Here is a 17,875-nt window from a genome sequence, read left to right on the forward strand (position 1 = left end):
AATCGAAATTACACTCTCATTATTTACTTCGTTTTTTATGTATTCTTCATTAATGAGTTTGTCAAAATTTCATTGCATCGACCGGGAATCGAACCCGGGCCGCACGCGTTGCAGGCGAGCATTCTACCACTGAACCACCGATGCGATATATCGTTCACAGAACATAATTCTTTCCTTTGCCATTTTGTCATTAATGCTTTGAATGTCATTCCAACAAAAGGAATCGAAATTACACTCTCATTATTTACTTATTTTTGATGTATTGTTCAGTAATGAGTTTGACAAAGTTTCATTGCATCGACCGGGAATCGAACCCGGGCCGCCCGCGTGGGAGGCGAGCATTCTACCACTGAACCACCGATGCGATATATCGTTCACAGAACATAATTCTTTCCTTTGCCATTTTGTCATTAATGCTTTGAATGTCATTCCAACAAAACGAATCGAAATTACACTCTCATTATTTACTTCTTTTTGATGTATTCTTCATTAATGAGTTTGAAAAAATTTCATTGCATCGACCGGGATTCGAACCCGGGCTGCCACAGTGGAAGGCGAGCATTCTACCACTGAACCACCGATGCGATATATCGTTCACAGAACATAATTCTTTCCTTTGCCATTTTGTAATTAATGCTTTGAATGTCATTCCAACAAAAGGAATCGAAATTACACTCTCATTATTTAATTATTTTTGATGTATTGTTCATTAAAGAGTTTGACAAAATTTCATTGCTTCGACCGGGAATCGAACCCGGGCCGCCCGCGTGGCAGACGAGCATTCTACCACCGAACCACCGATGCGATATATCGTTCACGGAACATAATTCTTTCCTTTGCCATTTTGTCATTAATGCTTTGAATGTCATTCCAACAAAAGGAATCGGAATTATACTCTCATTATTTACTTATTTTTGATGTATTCTGCATTAATGAGTTTGACACAAGTCCATTTCGTCAACCGGGAATCGAACCCGGGCCGCCCGCGTGGCTGGCGAGCATTCTACCACTGAACCACCGATGCGATATATCGTTCGCAGAACATAATTCTTTCCTTTGCTATTTTGTGATTAAGGCTTTGAATGTCATTCCAACAAAACGAATCGAAATTACACTCTCATTATTTACTTATTTTTGATGTATTCTTCATTAATGAGTTTGAAAAAATTTCATTGCATCGACCGGGAATCGAACCCGGGCTGCCACAGTGGCAGGCGAGCATTCTACCACTGAACCACCGATGCGATATATCGTTCACAGAACATAATTCTTTCCTTTGCCATTTTGTCATTAATGCTTTGAATGTCATTCCAACAAAAGGAATCGAAATTACACTCTCATTATTTACTTAATTTTTGTGTATTCTTCATTAATGAGTTTGACATAATTTCATTGTATAGACCGGAAATCGAACCCGGGCCGCCCGCGTGGAAGGCGAGCATTCTACCACTGAACCACCGATGTGATATATCGTTCACAGAACATAATTCTTTCCTTTGCCATTTTGTCATTAATGCTTTGAATGTCATTCCAACAAAAGGAATCGAAATTACACTCTCATTATTTACTTATTTTTTATGTATTCTTCATTAATGAGTTTGACATAATTTCATTGCATCGACCGGGAATCGAACCCGGGCCGTTTGCGTGGCAGGCGAGCATTCTACCACTGAACCACCGATGCGATATATCGTTCACAGAACATAATTCTTTCCTTTGCCATTTTGTCATTAATGCTTTGAATGTCATTCCAACAAAAGGAATCGAAATTACACTCTCATTATTTACTTAATTTTTATGTTTTCTTCATTAATGAGTTTGACATAATTTCATTGTATCGACCGGAAATCGCACCCGGGCCGCCCGCGTGGCAGGCGAGCATTCTACCACTGAACCACCGATGCGATATATCGTTCACAGAACATAATTCTTTCCTTTGCCATTTTGTCATTAATGCTTTGAATGTCATTCCAACAGAAGGAATCGAAATTACACTCTCATTATTTACTTATTTTTTATGTATTCTTCATCAATGAGTTCGACATAATTTCATTGCATCGACCGGGAATCGAACCCGGGCCGCCCGCGTGGCAGGCGAGCATTCTACCACTGAACCACCGATGCGATATATCGTTCACATGACATAATTCTTTCCTTTGCCATTTTGTCATTAATGCTTTGAATGTCATTCCAACAAAAGGAATCGAAATTACACTCTCATTATTTACTTAATTTTTATCTATTCTTCATTAATGAGTTTAACAAAATTTCATTGCATCGACCGGGAATCGAACCCGGGCCGCCCGCGTGGCAGGCGAGCATTCTACCACTGAACCACCGATGCGATATATCGTTCACAGAACATAATTCTTTCCTTTGGCATTTTGTCATTAATGCTTTGAATGTCATTCCAACAAAAGGAATCGAAATTACACTCTCATTATTTACTTATTTTTGATGTATTCTTTATTAATGAGTTTGACAAAATTTCATTGCATCGACCGGGAATCGAACCCGGGCCGCCCGCGTGGCAGGCGAGCATTCTACCACTGAACCACCGATGCGATATATCGTTCACAGAACATAATTCTTTCCTTTGGCATTTTGTCATTAATGCTTTGAATGTCATTCCAACAAAAGGAATCGAAATTACACTCTCATTATTTACTTCGTTTTTTATGTATTCTTCATTAATGAGTTTAACAAAATTTCATTGCATCGACCGGGAATCGAACCCGGGCCGCACGCGTTGCAGGCGAGCATTCTACCACTGAACCACCGATGCGATATATCGTTCACAGAACATAATTCTTTCCTTTGCCATTTTGTCATTAATGCTTTGAATGTCATTCCAACAGAAGGAATCGAAATTACACTCTCATTATTTACTTATTTTTTATGTATTCTTCATCAATGAGTTTGACATAATTTCATTGCATCGACCGGGAATCGAACCCGGGCCGCCCGCGTGGCAGGCGAGCATTCTACCACTGAACCACCGATGCGATATATCGTTCACAGAACATAATTCTTTCCTTTGCCATTTTGTCATTAATGCTTTGAATGTCATTCCAACAAAAGGAATCGAAATTACACTCTCATTATTTACTTCGTTTTTTATGTATTCTTCATTAATGAGTTTGTCAAAATTTCATTGCATCGACCGGGAATCGAACCCGGGCCGCACGCGTTGCAGGCGAGCATTCTACCACTGAACCACCGATGCGATATATTGTTCACAGAACATAATTCTTTCCTTTGCCATTTTGTCATTAATGCTTTGAATGTCATTCCAACAAAAGGAATCGAAATTACACTCTCATTATTTACTTATTTTTGATGTATTCTTTATTAATGAGTTTGACAAAATTTCATTGCATCGACCGGGAATCGAACCCGGGCCGCCCGCGTGGCAGGCGAGCATTCTACCACTGAACCACCGATGCGATATATCGTTCACAGAACATAATTCTTTCCTTTGCCATTTTGTCATTAATGCTTTGAATGTCATTCCAACAAAAGGAATCGAAATTACACTCTCATTATTTACTTCGTTTTTTATGTATTCTTCATTAATGAGTTTAACAAAATTTCATTGCATCGACCGGGAATCGAACCCGGGCCGCACGCGTTGCAGCCGAGCATTCTACCACTGAACCACCGATGCGATATATCGTTCACAGAACATAATTCTTTCCTTTGCCATTTTGTCATTAATGCTTTGAATGTCATTCCAACAAAAGGAATCGAAATTACACTCTCATTATTTACTTCGTTTTTTATGTATTCTTCATTAATGAGTTTAACAAAATTTCATTGCATCGACCGGGAATCGAACCCGGGCGGCACGCGTTGCAGGCGAGCATTCTATCACTGAACCACCGATGCGATATATCGTTCACAGAACATAATTCTTTCCTTTGCCATTTTGTCATTAATGCTTTGAATGTCATTCCAACAAAAGGAATCGAAATTACACTCTCATTATTTACTTCGTTTTTTATGTATTCTTCATTAATGAGTTTAACAAAATTTCATTGCATCGACCGGGAATCGAACCCGGGCCGCACGCGTTGCAGGCGAGCATTCTACCACTGAACCACCGATGCGATATATCGTTCACAGAACATAATTCTTTCCTTTGCCATTTTGTCATTAATGCTTTGAATGTCATTCCAACAAAAGGAATCGAAATTACACTCTCATTATTTACTTAATTTTTATCTATTCTTCATTAATGAGTTTAACAAAATTTCATTGCATCGACCGGGAATCAAACCCGGGCCGCCAGCGTGGCAAGTGAGCATTCTACCACTGAACCACCGATGCGATATATCGTTCACAGAACATAATTCTTTCCTTTGGCATTTTGTCATTAATGCTTTGAATGTCATTCCAACAAAAGGAATCGAAATTACACTCTCATTATTTACTTAATTTTTATCTATTCTTCATTAATGAGTTTAACAAAATTTCATTGCATCGACCGGGAATCAAACCCGGGCCGCCAGCGTGGCAAGCGAGCATTCTACCACTGAACCACCGATGCGATATATCGTTCACAGAACATAATTCTTTCCTTTGCCATTTTGTCATTAATGCTTTGAATGTCATTCCAACAAAAGGAATCGAAATTACACTCTCATTATTTACTTATTTTTGATGTATTCTTCATTAATGAGTTAGACAAAATTTCATTGCATCGACCGGGAATCGAACCCGGGCCGCCCGCGTGGCAGGCGAGCATTCTACCACTGAACCACCGATGCGATATATCGTTCACAGAACATAATTTTTTCCTTTGCCATTTTGTCATTAATGCTTTGAATGTCAATCCAACAAAAGGAATCGAAATTACACTCTCATTATTTACTTATTTTTGATGTATTCTTCATTAATGAGTTTGACAAAATTTCATTGCATCGACCGGGAATCGAACCCGGGCCGCCCGCGTGGAAGGCGAGCATTCTACCACTGAACCACCGATGCGATATATCGTTCACAGAACATAATTCTTTCCTTTGCCATTGTGTCATTAATGCTTTGAATGTCATTCCAACAAAAGGAATCGAAATTACACTCTCATTATTTACTTATTTTTGATGTATTCTTCATTAATGAGTTTGACAAAATTTCATTGCATCGACCGGGAATCGCACCCGGGCTGCCCGAGTGGCAGGCGAGCATTCTTTCACTGAACCACCGATGCGATATATCGTTCACAGAACATAATTCTTTCCTTTGCCATTTTGTCATTAATGCTTTGAATGTCATTCCAACAAAAGGAATCGAAATTACACTCTCATTATTTACTTAATTTTTATGTATTCTTCATTAATGAGTTTGACAAAATTTCATTGTATCGACCTGAAATCGAACCCGGGCCGCCCGCGTGGCAGGCGAGCATTCTACCACTGAACCACCGATGCGATATATCGTTCACAGAACATAATTCTTTCCTTTGCCATTTTGTCATTAATGCTTTGAATGTCATTCCAACAAAAGGAATCGAAATTACACTCTGATTATTTACTTATTTTAGATGTGTTCTTCATTAATGAGTTTGACAAAATTTCATTGCATCGACCGGGAATCGAACCCGGGCCGCCCGCGTGGCAGGCGAGCATTCTACCACTGAACCACCGATGCGATATATCGTTCACAGAACATAATTCTTTCCTTTGCCATTTTGTCATTAATGCTTTGAATGTCATTCCAACAAAAGGAATCGAAATTACACTCTCATTATTTACTTAATTTTTATGTATTCTTCATTAATTAGTTTGACAAAATTTCATTGTATTGACCTGAAATCGAACCCGGGCCGCCCGCGTGGCAGGCGAGCATTCTACCACTGAACCACCGCTGCGATATATCGTTCACAGAACATAAGTATTTCCTTTGCCATTTTGTCATTAATGCTTTGAATGTCATTCCAACAAAAGGAATCGAAATTACACTCTCATTATTTACTTATTTTAGATGTGTTCTCCATTAATGAGTTTGACAAAATTTCATTGCATCGACCGGGGTTCGAACCCGGTCCGCCCGCGTGGCAGGCGAGCATTCTACCACTGAACCACCGATGCGATATATCGTTCACAGAACATAATTCTTTCCTTTGCCATTTTGTCATTAATGCTTTGAATGTCATTCCAACAAAAGGAATCGAAATTACACTCTCATTATTTACTTATTTTTGATGTATTCTTCATTAATGAGTTTGACAAAGTTTCATTGCATCGACCGGGAATCGAACCCGGGCCGCCCGCGTGGGAGGCGAGCATTCTACCACTGAACCACCGATGCGATATATCGTTCACAGAACATAATTCTTTCCTTTGCCATTTTGTCATTAATGCTTTGAATGTCATTCCAACAAAACGAATCGAAATTACACTCTCATTATTTACTTCTTTTTGATGTATTCTTCATTAATGAGTTTGAAAAAATTTCATTGCATCGACCGGGAATCGAACCCGGGCTGCCACAGTGGAAGGCGAGCATTCTACCACTGAACCACCGATGCGATATATCGTTCGCAGAACATAATTCTTTCCTTTGCCATTTTGTAATTAATGCTTTGAATGTCATTCCAACAAAAGGAATCGAAATTACACTCTCATTATTTACTTAATTTTTGTGTATTCTTCATTAATGAGTTTGACATAATTTCATTGTATCGACCGGAAATCGAACCCGGGACGCCAGCGTGGAAGGCGAGCATTCTACCACCGAACCACCGATGCGATATATCGTTCACAGAACATAATTCTTTCCTTTGCCATTTTGTCATTAATGCTTTTAATGTCATTCCAACAAAAGGAATCGAAATTACACTCTCATTATTTACTTATTTTTTATGTATTCTTCATTAATGAGTTTGACATAATTTCATTGCATCGACCGGGAATCGAACCCGGGCCGTTTGCGTGGCAGGCGAGCATTCTACCACTGAACCACCGATGCGATATATCGTTCACAGAACATAATTCTTTCCTTTGCCATTGTGTCATTAATGCTTTGAATGTCATTCCAACAAAAGGAATCGAAATTACACTCTCATTATTTAATTATTTTAGATGTGTTCTTCATTAATGAGTTTGACAAAATTTCATTGCATCGACCGGGAATCGAACCCGGGTCGCCCGCGTGGCAGGCGAGCATTCTACCACTGAACCACCGATGCGATATATCGTTGACAGAACATAATTCTTTCCTTTGCCATTTTGTCATTAATGCTTTGAATGTCATTCCAACAAAAGGAATCGAAATTACACTCTCATTATTTACTTATTTTTGATGTATTGTTCATTAAAGAGTTTGACAAAATTTCATTGCTTCGAGCGGGAATCGAACCCGGGCCGCCCGCGTGGCAGACGAGCATTCTACCACCGAACCACCGATGCGATATATCGTTCACGGAACATAATTCTTTCCTTTGCCATTTTGTCATTAATGCTTTGAATGTCATTCCAACAAAAGGAATCGGAATTACACTCTCATTATTTACTTATTTTTGATGTATTCTGCATTAATGAGTTTGACACAAGTCCATTTCGTCAACCGGGAATCGAACCCGGGCCGCCCGCGTGGCTGGCGAGCATTCTACCACTGAACCACCGATGCGATATATCGTTCACAGAACATAATTCTTTCCTTTGCTATTTTGTGATTAAGGCTTTGAATGTCATTCCAACAAAACGAATCGAAATTACACTCTCATTATTTACTTATTTTTGATGTATTCTTCATTAATGAGTTTGAAAAAATTTCATTGCATCGACCGGGAATCGAACCCGGGCTGCCACAGTGGCAGGCGAGCATTCTACCACTGAACCACCGATGCGATATATCGTTCACAGAACATAATTCTTTCCTTTGCCATTTTGTCATTAATGCTTTGAATGTCATTCCAACAAATGGAATCGAAATTACACTCTCATTATTTACTTAATTTTTGTGTATTCTTCATTAATGAGTTTGACATAATTTCATTGTATCGACCGGAAATCGAACCCGGGCCGCCCGCGTGGAAGGCGAGCATTCTACCACTGAACCACCGATGCGATATATCGTTCACAGAACATAATTCTTTCCTTTGCCATTTTGTCATTAATGCTTTGAATGTCATTCCAACAAAAGGAATCGAAATTACACTCTCATTATTTACTTATTTTTTATGTATTCTTTATTAATGAGTTTGACATAATTTCATTGCATCGACCGGGAATCGAACCCGGGCCGTTTGCGTGGCAGGCGAGCATTCTACCACTGAACCACCGATGCGATATATCGTTCACAGAACATAATTCTTTCCTTTGCCATTTTGTCATTAATTCTTTGAATGTCATTCCAACAAAAGGAATCGAAATTACACTCTCATTATTTACTTAATTTTTATGTTTTCTTCATTAATGAGTTTGACATAATTTCATTGTATCGACCGGAAATCGCACCCGGGCCGCCCGCGCGCCAGGCGAGCATTCTACCACTGAACCACCGATGCGATATATCGTTCACAGAACATAATTCTTTCCTTTGCCATTTTGTCATTAATGCTTTGAATGTCATTCCAACAGAAGGAATCGAAATTACACTCTCATTATTTACTTATTTTTTATGTATTCTTCATCAATGAGTTTGACATAATTTCATTGCATCGACCGGGAATCGAACCCGGGCCGCCCGCGTGGCAGGCGAGCATTCTACCACAGAACCACCGATGCGATATATCGTTCACAGAACATAATTCTTTCCTTTGCCATTTTGTCATTAATGCTTTGAATGTCATTCCAACAAAAGGAATCGAAATTACACTCTCATTATTTACTTAATTTTTATGTATTCTTCATTAATGAGTTTGACCTAATTTCATTGTATCGACCGGAAATCGAACCCGGGCCGCCCGCGTGGCAGGCGAGCATTCTACCACTGAAACACCGATGCGATATATCGTTCACAGAACATAATTCTTTCCTTTGCCATTTTTTCATTAATGCTTTGAATGTCATTCCAACAAAAGGAATCGAAATTACACTCTCATTATTTACTGATTTTTGATGTATTGTTCATTAAAGAGTTTGACAAAGTTTCATTGCATCGACCGGAAATCGAACCCGGGCCGCCCGCGTGGGAGGCGCGCATTCTACCACTGAACCACCGATGCGATATATCGTTCACAGAACATAATTCTTTCCTTTGCTATTTTGTCATTAATGCTTTGAATGTCATTCCCACAAAAGGAATCGAAATTACACTCTCATTATTTACTTATTTTTGATGTATTCTTCATTAATGAGTTTGAAAAAATTTCATTGCATCGACCGGGAATCGAACCCGGGCTGCAACAGTGGCAGGCGAGCATTCTACCACTGAACCACCGATGCGATATATCGTTCACAGAACATAATTCTTTCCTTTGCCATTTTGTCATTAATGCTTTGAATGTCATTCCAACAAAAGGAATCGAAATTACACTCTCATTAGTTACTTAATTTTTATGTATTCTTCATTAATGAGTTTGACATAATTTCATTGTATCGACCGGAAATCGAACCCGGGCCGCCCGCGTGGTAGGCGAGCATTATACCACTGAACCACCGATGCGATATATCGTTCACAGAACATAATTCTTTCCTTTGCCATTTTGTCATTAATGCTTTGAATGTCATTCCAACAAAAGGAATCGAAATTACCCTCTCATTATTTACTTATTTTTGATGTATTGTTCATTAAAGAGTTTGACAAAGTTCCATTGCATCGACCGGGAATCGAACCCGGGCCGCCCACGGGGGAGGCGAGCATTCTACCACTGAACCACCGATGCGATATATCGTTCACAGAACATAATTCTTTCGTTTGCCATTTTGTCATTAATGCTTTGAATGTCATTCCAACAAAAGGAATCGAAATTACACTCTGATTATTTACTTATTTTAGATGTGTTCTTCATTAATGAGTTTGACAAAATTTCATTGCATCGACCGGGAATCGAACCCGGGCCGCCCGCGTGGTAGGCGAGCATTCTACCACTGAACCACCGATGCGATATATCGTTCACAGAACATAATTCTTTCCTTTGCCATTTTGTCATTAATGCTTTGAATGTCATTCCAACAAAAGGAATCGAAATTACACTCTCATTATTTACTTAATTTTTATGTATTCTTCATTAATTAGTTTGACAAAATTTCATTGTATTGACCTGAAATCGAACCCGGGCCGCCCGCGTGGCAGGCGAGCATTCTACCACTGAACCACCGCTGCGATATATCGTTCACAGAACATAAGTATTTCCTTTGCCATTTTGTCATTAATGCTTTGAATGTCATTCCAACAAAAGGAATCGAAATTACACTCTCATTATTTACTTATGTTTTATGTATTCTTCATTAATGAGTTTGACATAATTTCATTGCATCGACCGGGAATCGAACCCGGGCCGTCTGCGTGCCAGGCGAGCATTCTACCACTGAACCACCGATGCGATATATCGTTCACAGAACATAATTCTTTCCTTTGCCATTTTGTCATTATGCTTTGAATGTCATTCCAACAAAAGGAATCGAAATTACACTCTCATTATTTACTTAATTTTTATGTATTCTTCATTAATGAGTTTGACATAATTTTATTGTATCGACGTGAAATCGAACCCGGGCCGCCCGCGTGGCAGGCGAGCATTCTACCACTGAACCACCGATGCGATATATCGTTCACAGAACATAATTCTTTCCTTTGCCATTTTGTCATTAATGCTTTGAATGTCATTCCAACAAAAGGAATCGAAATTACACTCTCATTATTTACTTAATTTTTATGTATTCTTCATTAATGAGTTTGACATAATTTCATTGCATCGACCGGGAATCGAACCCGGGCCGCCCGCGTGGCAGGCGAGCATTCTACCACTGAACCACCGATGCGATATATCATTCACAGAACATAATTCTTTCCTTTGCCATTTTGTCATTAATGCTTTGAATGTCATTCCAACAAAAGGAATCGAAATTACACTCTCATTATTTACTTAATTTTTATGTATTCTTCATTAATGAGTTTGACATAATTTCATTGCATCGACCGGGAATCGAACCCGGGCCGCCCGCGTGGCAGGCGAGCATTCTACCACTGAACCACCGATGCGATATATCGTTCACAGAACATAATTCTTTCCTTTGCCATTTTGTCATTAATGCTTTGAATGTCATTCCAACAAAAGGAATCGAAATTACACTCTCATTATTTACTTAATTTTTATGTATTCTTCATTAATGAGTTTGACATAATTTCATTGCATCGACCGGGAATCGAACCCGGGCCGCCCGCGTGGCAGGCGATCATTCTACCACTGAACCACCGATGCGATATATCATTCACAGAACATAATTCTTTCCTTTGCCATTTTGTCATTAATGCTTTGAATGTGATTCCAACAAAAGGAATCGAAATTACACTCTCATTATTTACTTCGTTTTTTATGTATTCTTCATTAATGAGTTTGACAAAATTTCATTGCATGGACCGGGAATCGAACGCGGGCTCCCAACTTGGCAGGCGAGCATTCTACCACTGAACCACGCATGCGATATATCGTTCACAAAACATAATTCTTTCCTTTGCCATTTTGTCATTAATGCTTTGAATGTACTTCCAACAAAAGGAATCCAAATTACACTCTCATTGTTTACTTCGTTTTTTTATGTATTCCTGATTAATGAGTGTGACAAAATTTCATTGCGTCGACCGGGAATCGCACCCGCGCCGCCGACGTGGCAGCCGAGCATTCTACCACTGAACCACCGATGCGATATATCGTTCACAGAACATAATTCTTTCCTTTGCCATTTTGTCACGAATGCTTTGAATGTCATTCCAACAAAAGGAATCGAAATTACACTCTCATTATTTACGTCGTTTTTTATGTATTCTTCATTAATGAGTTTGACAAAATTTCATTACATCGACCGGGAATCGAACCCGGGCCGCCCGCGTGGTCGGCGAGCATTCTACCACTGAACCACCGATGCGATATATCGCTCGCAGAACATAATTCTTTCCTTTGCCATTTTGTCATTAATGCTTTTAATGTCATTCCAACAAAAGGAATCGAAATTACACTCTCATTATTTACTTCGTTTTTTATGTATTCTTCAGTAATGAGTTTGACAAAATTTCATTGTATCGACCGGGAATCGAACACGGGCCGCCCGCGTGGCAGGCAAGCATTCTACCACTGAACCACCGATGCGATATATCGTTCATAGAACATAATTCTTTCCTTTGCCATTTTGTCATTAATGCTTTGAATGTCATTCCAACAAAAGGAATCGAAATTACACTCTCATTATTGACTTCGTTTTTTATGTATTCTTCATTAATGAGTTTGACAAAATTTCATTGCATCGACCGGGAATCGAACCCGGGCCGCCCGCATGGCAGGCAAGCATTCTACCACTGAACCACCGATGCGATATATCGTTCACAGAACATAATTCTTTCCTTTGCCATTTTGTCATTAATGCTTTGAATGTCATTCCAACAAAAGAAATCGAAATTACACTCTCATTATTTACTTATTTTTTATGTATTCTTCATTAATGAGTTTTACAAAATTTCACTGCATTCACCGGGAATCGAACACGGGCCGGACGCGTTGCAGGCGACGATTCTACCACTGAACCACCGATGCGGTATATTGTTCATATACCAGAATTTTTTCCTTTGCCATATTCTCATTAATGCTTTGAATTTCACTCCAAAAAAAAATCCACTCAAATTACACTTGCATGATTTACTTCGTGTTTTATATATTTTTTATTAATGAGTTTTACAATATTCTATGGCATCGACCGGGAATCGAACACGGGCCGGCCGCGCTGCATGCGACGATTCTACAACTGAACCACCGATACGGTATGTTGTTTACAGACCAGAATGTTTTTATTTGCCACATTCTCATTAATGCTTTGAATTCCACTCTAAAAAGAAGGCACTCAAATTACACTTGCATGATTTACTTTGTTTTTTATGTATTCTTCATTAATGAGTTTTACAAAAGTTCATTGCATGGACCGGGAATCGAACACGGACCGGCCGCGTTGCTGGCGACGATTCTACCACTGAACCACCGATACGGTATATTGTTCACAGACCAGAATGTTTTTATTTGCCATAATCTCATTAATGCTTTGAATTTCACTCCAAAAAAAAGGTACTCAAATTACACTTGCATGATTTACTTCGTTTTTTATGTATTCTTCATTAATGAGTGTGACAAAATTTCATTGCATCGACTGGGAATCGAACCCGGGCCGCCCGCGTGGCAGGCGAGCAGTATACCAATGAACCACCGATGCGAGATAAGGGCCGCAAAATATAATGCTTTCATTTCTTATATGCTTATTAATGCTTTAAATTTTAAAACAACAAAAGTAACTGGAATTGCACTTTTCATTATTTATTTTCATTAATGAGTTTGACAAAATTTTATTGCATCGACGTGGAATCGAATCCGGGCGGCCGCCTGGCAGGCGAGTATTCTACCACTCAACCACAGATGCGATATGTGTTAAGTGATTCATATGAACAAACCCACATGCACATTGACTTGCATAAGACAAGTTCAGCTGCGCACACATACTGGTTTTAATAGAGCAACTAGTTGGTGTCCACTTTAGTCGTTACAATTTTGTACTTTGGTCGTTACATTGTTATACTTTACTTGTCACATTGTTGTACTTTAGTCATTACATGTTTTTACTTCAGTCATTACATTTTTGTACTTTAGTTGTTACATGTTTGTACTTTAGTTGTTACATGTGTGTGCTTTTATCGGTACATTTTTTGTACTTTAATTGTTTCATGTTTTAGTTTAGTCGTTACATGTGTGTACTTCAGTCGTTATATATTAATACCTCAGTCGTTACATGTTTGTACTGTAGTCGTTAGATGTTTGTACTTTAGTTGTTACATGTTTGTTCCTCAGTCGTTACATCTTTATACTTTAGTTTTACATGTTTGTACTTTAGTCGTTACATGTGTGTACTTCAGTTGGTATATTTTGATACTTTAGTTGTTACATATTTGTACACTAGTCGTTACATGTTTTTACTTCGGTCGACATATTTGTACTTTAGTTGTTATATTTTTGTACTTTATTTGTTACATGTTTGTACTTTAGTCGTAACATGTTTGTACATTAGTTGTGACATGTTTGTACTTTAGTTGTTACATGTTTGTACTCCAGTCATTACATTTTAATGCTCAAGTCGTTAAATGTTTGTAGGTTTTTTGTTATATGTTTGTACCTTAGTCGTTACATTTTATTACTTGATCGTTACATTCTTGCAGTTTAGTCTTTACATGTTTGTACTTTAATCGTTATATGTTTGTACTTTATTCTTTACATTTTAATACTTTAGTTGTTACCTGTTTTTACTTCCGTCGTTACATTTTTGTACTTCAGTTGTTACAAGTGTGTACTTTGTTCTTACATGTTCGTACTTCATTTGTTATATTCTGTACTTTAGTTGTTACATGTTTATATATCAGTCGTTACGTGTTTGTACGTCATTAGTGTCGTTTTTACTTTAGTTGTTATATGTTGGTAATTTATTTGTTACATGTTTGTACGTTCGTTGTTACATGTTTGTACTTCAGTTATTACATTTTAAGACTGTTGTTGCTACGTTTGTTCTTTAGTTGTTACATGTTTTTACTTTAGTTCTACATGTTTGTACTTCAGTCGTTACATTTTTATACTTCAGTCGTAACATGTTTGTACTTTGTTTGGTATATTTTAATACTTTAGTTGTAACATATTTGTACTTTAGTCTTTATATGTTTGTACTTCAACCATTAGATTTTGATACTTAATTTGTTACATATTTGTACTTTTGTTGATATATTTTTTTACTTTAGTTGTTACATGTTTGTACTTTAGTCCTAACATGTTTGTACTTTAGTTGTTACATGTTTGTACTTTAGTTGTTACATGTTGTTATCCAGTCGTTGCATGTATGTGCTTTAATTTTTACATGTTTGTACTTAATTGTTATATGTTTGTAGTTCTTTCGTTACATTTTAATACTTTAGTTGTTACGTGTTTATACTTTAGTTGTCAAATGTTTGCACTTTAGTTGTTACATTTTAATAATTTAGTTGTTACATTTTTGTATTTCAGTCATTATATTTTGTACTTTACTTGTTACATTCTTTTACTTCCGTCGTTACATTTTAATATTTTAGTTGTTACATGTTTATAGTTTAGTTGTCACATGTTTGTTCTTTGGTTTTTACATATGTGTACTTTAGTCGTTACATGTTTGTACTTTAGTCGTTACATTTTAATACTTGAGTTTTTACATGTCTGTACTTTAGTTACTACATTTTTGTACATTAGTTGTTACAGGTTTTTACTCCAGTCGTTACATTTTTGTACTTTAGTTGTTACATGTTTGTACTTTATTTGTTACATTTTTTTTACTTTAGTTTTTACATGTTTGTACTTCAGTCATTACATTTTAATACTTTACTTCTTACATGTCTGTACTTTAGTTGTTACATGTGTGTACTTCAGTCGTTGCATGTTTGTACTTCAGTCGTTACATTTTCGTACTTTAGTTGTTATATATTTGTAATTTCGGTGTTAAATGCTTGCACTTTTGTTATTACATGTTTGTATTTCACTCGTTATATTTTAATACTTTAGTAATTACATGTTTGTACGCTAGTCGTTACATGTTTGTACTTCATTCAGTACATTTTACTACTTTAGTTGTTACATGTTTATACTTCACTCGTTACATTTTAATACTTTAGTTGTTACATATTTGTATTTTAGTAGTTACATGTTTATACTTTAGTTGTTACGTGTCTGTACTTTAGTTGTTACATGTTTTTACTTTAGTCGTTACATGTTGAACTTCAATCGTTACATTTTAATACTTCAGTCGTTACATGTTTGTACTTTAGTTGTTTACTTTGTTTGCACTTTAGTTGTTACATGTTTGTACTTTAGTTTTTACATGTTTGTACTTCAGTTGTTACAGTTTAATACGTTAATTTTTACATCTTTTTACTTTAGTCGTTACATATTTGTACTTTAGTTGTTACATGTTTTTACTTCAGTCGTTACATTTTAATGCTTTAGTTGTTACATGTTTGTACTTTAGTTGTTGCATTTTTGTACTTTAGTCGTTACATGTTTGTACTTGAGTCGTTATATTTTAATACTGTAGTCGTTACATGTTTGTACATTAGTCGTTACATGTTTGTACTTTAGTCTTTACATGTTTGTACTTCAGTCGTTACATTTTAATACTTTAGTCGTTACATGTTTGTACTTTAGTTGTTACATGTTTGTACTTTAGTTGTTACATGTTTGTACTTCAGTCGTTGCATGTTTGTACTTCAGTTGTTACATTTAAACACTCGGAATCTACACATTGTATGCAGACCGCTATAAGGGAACAAAAAAAGAATTTTAGTCATTTTTTTAGTTGAAACAACAGCCATTTATTTACAGGTACTTCCAGAATAACTCCCTTGACTTTTGTTCAAAATCTTCTCGTATTCCAGTGTGCTTAACAAGACTCTGCTATGTGTGACACGTGATACTCTGTCTTTGTCCGACCATGTTTGGGACACGTTTTTCCCTGTTGTTGTCGGGCCAGGTGTGTAACGCTGGATATGTGTGTCCTTTTTATCTCTGCTGTCACATCGCGGAACCGGCTTGCTCATTTGTTTGTGACTGCTGCTTACCTAACGTCAGCAGCTCTGTTACAGATATATATCTAAATAGTTACAGACATTCTTGTATCTAAATGAAAATAAGCAATCACAACTGCAGTTTCAACTAGCTTCTCCAATGCACATACAAAATAACTGCTGTATTATTGGTATATTCAGCTCAATGTGTGCATTCGCTTGCCTATCATATGCTTCAAAGAACCAATAATCATTACTGCTTATGTTTTCTTCAGCCTTTGTGGTGTCCCACGCTAAAAGTTTTACTTTTTCACCTAAAACACGAGTGACAAATATCCTAAAATGTACGCAGATCATTTTAATGCCCTTTATTTTAATGCCCTTTATTTTAATGCCCTTTATTAAAGAAGGTTAGCCACAAGGTCTCTAATGTGGCTACCGTCGCAGGAACAACAAAAGAAAAGAAATAAAAATCCGTCTCGGCATTTTTTAAGCGCAAATGAAATGCATTTATTAGTGGTTCTTCCAAAACAATGCATTTCATTATATTTCCAAAGTCACACATGTTCTTTTAAAAATCGCTGTCTCCTCATCACTTCACGCGGCCCTAGCAAGCGCTTTCGCGCCTTTGATTCACACGTCAATCTTGCCCGGTCCCCAACTTGCTTTTCTTTCGACCACGTGGAGAATTTCTCTCAATTTCTTGTGACGTAAGCTAGCACACACTTGCTAATTTTCAAACGTGCTTTAACGGCTGTTGCTAATATTTTCGCTAGCCAGTTATCCTTCGAGTCATGCTGATATTTTCACACGCGCCCATACGCGCTCTGTTACAGGTCAAGTGTGAGTTCAATAAAAATGTTTCTGTGGAACAAATTGGATTCGAACTTGAAATACTAAGTTTTTTTAGACCGAGTCGTTAACCATTTAGCCGCCGCCATTACAATGTAAACGTAATAACTAAAAACTTTTAACATTTTCAAACGTATCAGGCATTTTAAGGTCTCTCTTCACCCCACCCCTCTGTACTTTATCTTGGCACTTAACAACACGCAAACCGCTTGCACTCGACAGGTCACAAGGTCACAACAGCTTCAGGTCATTGTCGGTCCTTTTTGTACATCTGCTGAATGAGGTCTACAAAGCCTCGCTTTCGAGCAAG

At 37.5% G+C, this 17,875-nt stretch overlaps 35 non-coding genes across 35 annotated transcripts; all 35 read right to left on the reverse strand.

Annotated features, from left to right (window-relative positions):
• Window positions 1-73: 73 nt before the first annotated feature.
• Window positions 74-144, reverse strand: Trnac-gca (transfer RNA cysteine (anticodon GCA)). The gene has a single exon. It is a non-coding gene; the product is annotated as a tRNA-Cys (tRNA).
• Window positions 145-293: 149 nt separating this feature from the next.
• Trnag-ccc (transfer RNA glycine (anticodon CCC)) lies at window positions 294-364 on the reverse strand. The gene has a single exon. It is a non-coding gene; the product is annotated as a tRNA-Gly (tRNA).
• Window positions 365-513: 149 nt separating this feature from the next.
• Trnag-ucc (transfer RNA glycine (anticodon UCC)) lies at window positions 514-584 on the reverse strand. The gene has a single exon. It is a non-coding gene; the product is annotated as a tRNA-Gly (tRNA).
• Window positions 585-1,613: 1,029 nt separating this feature from the next.
• Window positions 1,614-1,684, reverse strand: Trnag-gcc (transfer RNA glycine (anticodon GCC)). Its single transcript has one exon. It is a non-coding gene; the product is annotated as a tRNA-Gly (tRNA).
• Window positions 1,685-2,053: 369 nt separating this feature from the next.
• On the reverse strand, window positions 2,054-2,124 carry Trnag-gcc (transfer RNA glycine (anticodon GCC)). Its single transcript has one exon. It is a non-coding gene; the product is annotated as a tRNA-Gly (tRNA).
• A 149-nt stretch (window positions 2,125-2,273) lies between these two features.
• On the reverse strand, window positions 2,274-2,344 carry Trnag-gcc (transfer RNA glycine (anticodon GCC)). Its single transcript has one exon. It is a non-coding gene; the product is annotated as a tRNA-Gly (tRNA).
• A 149-nt stretch (window positions 2,345-2,493) lies between these two features.
• On the reverse strand, window positions 2,494-2,564 carry Trnag-gcc (transfer RNA glycine (anticodon GCC)). Its single transcript has one exon. It is a non-coding gene; the product is annotated as a tRNA-Gly (tRNA).
• A 150-nt stretch (window positions 2,565-2,714) lies between these two features.
• On the reverse strand, window positions 2,715-2,785 carry Trnac-gca (transfer RNA cysteine (anticodon GCA)). The gene has a single exon. It is a non-coding gene; the product is annotated as a tRNA-Cys (tRNA).
• Window positions 2,786-2,934: 149 nt separating this feature from the next.
• On the reverse strand, window positions 2,935-3,005 carry Trnag-gcc (transfer RNA glycine (anticodon GCC)). Its single transcript has one exon. It is a non-coding gene; the product is annotated as a tRNA-Gly (tRNA).
• A 150-nt stretch (window positions 3,006-3,155) lies between these two features.
• On the reverse strand, window positions 3,156-3,226 carry Trnac-gca (transfer RNA cysteine (anticodon GCA)). The gene has a single exon. It is a non-coding gene; the product is annotated as a tRNA-Cys (tRNA).
• Window positions 3,227-3,375: 149 nt separating this feature from the next.
• On the reverse strand, window positions 3,376-3,446 carry Trnag-gcc (transfer RNA glycine (anticodon GCC)). The gene has a single exon. It is a non-coding gene; the product is annotated as a tRNA-Gly (tRNA).
• Window positions 3,447-3,596: 150 nt separating this feature from the next.
• On the reverse strand, window positions 3,597-3,667 carry Trnac-gca (transfer RNA cysteine (anticodon GCA)). The gene has a single exon. It is a non-coding gene; the product is annotated as a tRNA-Cys (tRNA).
• A 150-nt stretch (window positions 3,668-3,817) lies between these two features.
• On the reverse strand, window positions 3,818-3,888 carry Trnac-gca (transfer RNA cysteine (anticodon GCA)). The gene has a single exon. It is a non-coding gene; the product is annotated as a tRNA-Cys (tRNA).
• Window positions 3,889-4,038: 150 nt separating this feature from the next.
• Window positions 4,039-4,109, reverse strand: Trnac-gca (transfer RNA cysteine (anticodon GCA)). Its single transcript has one exon. It is a non-coding gene; the product is annotated as a tRNA-Cys (tRNA).
• A 589-nt stretch (window positions 4,110-4,698) lies between these two features.
• Trnag-gcc (transfer RNA glycine (anticodon GCC)) lies at window positions 4,699-4,769 on the reverse strand. The gene has a single exon. It is a non-coding gene; the product is annotated as a tRNA-Gly (tRNA).
• A 149-nt stretch (window positions 4,770-4,918) lies between these two features.
• On the reverse strand, window positions 4,919-4,989 carry Trnag-ucc (transfer RNA glycine (anticodon UCC)). The gene has a single exon. It is a non-coding gene; the product is annotated as a tRNA-Gly (tRNA).
• A 589-nt stretch (window positions 4,990-5,578) lies between these two features.
• Window positions 5,579-5,649, reverse strand: Trnag-gcc (transfer RNA glycine (anticodon GCC)). The gene has a single exon. It is a non-coding gene; the product is annotated as a tRNA-Gly (tRNA).
• A 369-nt stretch (window positions 5,650-6,018) lies between these two features.
• Window positions 6,019-6,089, reverse strand: Trnag-gcc (transfer RNA glycine (anticodon GCC)). Its single transcript has one exon. It is a non-coding gene; the product is annotated as a tRNA-Gly (tRNA).
• Window positions 6,090-6,238: 149 nt separating this feature from the next.
• On the reverse strand, window positions 6,239-6,309 carry Trnag-ccc (transfer RNA glycine (anticodon CCC)). The gene has a single exon. It is a non-coding gene; the product is annotated as a tRNA-Gly (tRNA).
• A 149-nt stretch (window positions 6,310-6,458) lies between these two features.
• Trnag-ucc (transfer RNA glycine (anticodon UCC)) lies at window positions 6,459-6,529 on the reverse strand. The gene has a single exon. It is a non-coding gene; the product is annotated as a tRNA-Gly (tRNA).
• Window positions 6,530-6,898: 369 nt separating this feature from the next.
• Window positions 6,899-6,969, reverse strand: Trnag-gcc (transfer RNA glycine (anticodon GCC)). The gene has a single exon. It is a non-coding gene; the product is annotated as a tRNA-Gly (tRNA).
• A 149-nt stretch (window positions 6,970-7,118) lies between these two features.
• Window positions 7,119-7,189, reverse strand: Trnag-gcc (transfer RNA glycine (anticodon GCC)). Its single transcript has one exon. It is a non-coding gene; the product is annotated as a tRNA-Gly (tRNA).
• An 809-nt stretch (window positions 7,190-7,998) lies between these two features.
• Trnag-ucc (transfer RNA glycine (anticodon UCC)) lies at window positions 7,999-8,069 on the reverse strand. The gene has a single exon. It is a non-coding gene; the product is annotated as a tRNA-Gly (tRNA).
• Window positions 8,070-8,218: 149 nt separating this feature from the next.
• Window positions 8,219-8,289, reverse strand: Trnag-gcc (transfer RNA glycine (anticodon GCC)). The gene has a single exon. It is a non-coding gene; the product is annotated as a tRNA-Gly (tRNA).
• Window positions 8,290-8,658: 369 nt separating this feature from the next.
• Trnag-gcc (transfer RNA glycine (anticodon GCC)) lies at window positions 8,659-8,729 on the reverse strand. Its single transcript has one exon. It is a non-coding gene; the product is annotated as a tRNA-Gly (tRNA).
• A 369-nt stretch (window positions 8,730-9,098) lies between these two features.
• On the reverse strand, window positions 9,099-9,169 carry Trnag-ccc (transfer RNA glycine (anticodon CCC)). Its single transcript has one exon. It is a non-coding gene; the product is annotated as a tRNA-Gly (tRNA).
• Window positions 9,170-9,538: 369 nt separating this feature from the next.
• On the reverse strand, window positions 9,539-9,609 carry Trnag-acc (transfer RNA glycine (anticodon ACC)). The gene has a single exon. It is a non-coding gene; the product is annotated as a tRNA-Gly (tRNA).
• Window positions 9,610-9,758: 149 nt separating this feature from the next.
• Trnag-ccc (transfer RNA glycine (anticodon CCC)) lies at window positions 9,759-9,829 on the reverse strand. Its single transcript has one exon. It is a non-coding gene; the product is annotated as a tRNA-Gly (tRNA).
• A 149-nt stretch (window positions 9,830-9,978) lies between these two features.
• Window positions 9,979-10,049, reverse strand: Trnag-acc (transfer RNA glycine (anticodon ACC)). The gene has a single exon. It is a non-coding gene; the product is annotated as a tRNA-Gly (tRNA).
• A 369-nt stretch (window positions 10,050-10,418) lies between these two features.
• Window positions 10,419-10,489, reverse strand: Trnaa-ggc (transfer RNA alanine (anticodon GGC)). Its single transcript has one exon. It is a non-coding gene; the product is annotated as a tRNA-Ala (tRNA).
• A 368-nt stretch (window positions 10,490-10,857) lies between these two features.
• Window positions 10,858-10,928, reverse strand: Trnag-gcc (transfer RNA glycine (anticodon GCC)). The gene has a single exon. It is a non-coding gene; the product is annotated as a tRNA-Gly (tRNA).
• Window positions 10,929-11,077: 149 nt separating this feature from the next.
• Trnag-gcc (transfer RNA glycine (anticodon GCC)) lies at window positions 11,078-11,148 on the reverse strand. Its single transcript has one exon. It is a non-coding gene; the product is annotated as a tRNA-Gly (tRNA).
• A 149-nt stretch (window positions 11,149-11,297) lies between these two features.
• Window positions 11,298-11,368, reverse strand: Trnag-gcc (transfer RNA glycine (anticodon GCC)). The gene has a single exon. It is a non-coding gene; the product is annotated as a tRNA-Gly (tRNA).
• A 593-nt stretch (window positions 11,369-11,961) lies between these two features.
• On the reverse strand, window positions 11,962-12,032 carry Trnag-acc (transfer RNA glycine (anticodon ACC)). The gene has a single exon. It is a non-coding gene; the product is annotated as a tRNA-Gly (tRNA).
• A 371-nt stretch (window positions 12,033-12,403) lies between these two features.
• Trnag-gcc (transfer RNA glycine (anticodon GCC)) lies at window positions 12,404-12,474 on the reverse strand. The gene has a single exon. It is a non-coding gene; the product is annotated as a tRNA-Gly (tRNA).
• Window positions 12,475-17,875: the final 5,401 nt, after the last annotated feature.

The sequence above is a fragment of the Euprymna scolopes genome, chromosome 7 (assembly GCF_053919585.1).
Source record: "Euprymna scolopes isolate OS-2025 chromosome 7, ASM5391958v1, whole genome shotgun sequence".
NCBI classification, from domain to species: Eukaryota; Metazoa; Mollusca; class Cephalopoda; order Sepiida; family Sepiolidae; genus Euprymna; species Euprymna scolopes.